General features: G+C 76.7%; 1 protein-coding gene across 5 annotated transcripts in view; it reads right to left on the reverse strand.

The window, feature by feature from the left end:
* Positions 1-329, reverse strand: part of PCED1A (PC-esterase domain containing 1A) — a 13,200-nt gene extending 12,871 nt beyond the window's left edge. For 3 of the 5 annotated variants that reach the window (XM_027766457.1, XM_014582303.2, XM_006163945.2), the window contains exon 1: positions 75-329. The gene's annotated coding sequence lies outside the window, so the exon portion shown is untranslated. Of the gene's footprint in view, positions 1-67 lie in introns of all 5 variants that reach the window. The other 2 variants (XM_006163946.2, XM_027766455.1) reach the window with 2 other exon arrangements.
* Between the last annotated feature and the right edge of the window lie 6 nt (positions 330-335).

The raw sequence follows: 335 nt of genomic DNA on the forward strand, positions 1-335 counted from the left end.
GCGCCGCCCCGCCCTGCCCCCCGCCACGTGCCCGCCGCCCAGCGCATGCGCGCGGGCCCGTTCGCACCAATTACCGAGTCCCGGGGCTCCGAGCAGTTCACCTGCGACCCGGGCCGGGCTGCGCACAGCGCGCTTCGCCCGCGGCGGGCTCCTGGCCAGGCCTCATGTCCCCGCGCCCCGGGAGACCAGTTGGTTCTGCAAAGCTCCCGCCCCGCAGAGCCCGAGCGTCTGGGTTAGCCGTCGGTGCTCAGCCCGGCGCCCAGCGCTCTCCATGCGTGCGTCGTACTGGCCCCGACGCCGCCTCGGGCCTAGGCGCCCGGGGCGGCGATGCTCAC

Source organism: Tupaia chinensis, unplaced genomic scaffold, assembly GCF_000334495.1.
Source record: "Tupaia chinensis unplaced genomic scaffold, TupChi_1.0 Scaffold143574_1, whole genome shotgun sequence".
Taxonomy (NCBI): Eukaryota; Metazoa; Chordata; class Mammalia; order Scandentia; family Tupaiidae; genus Tupaia; species Tupaia belangeri.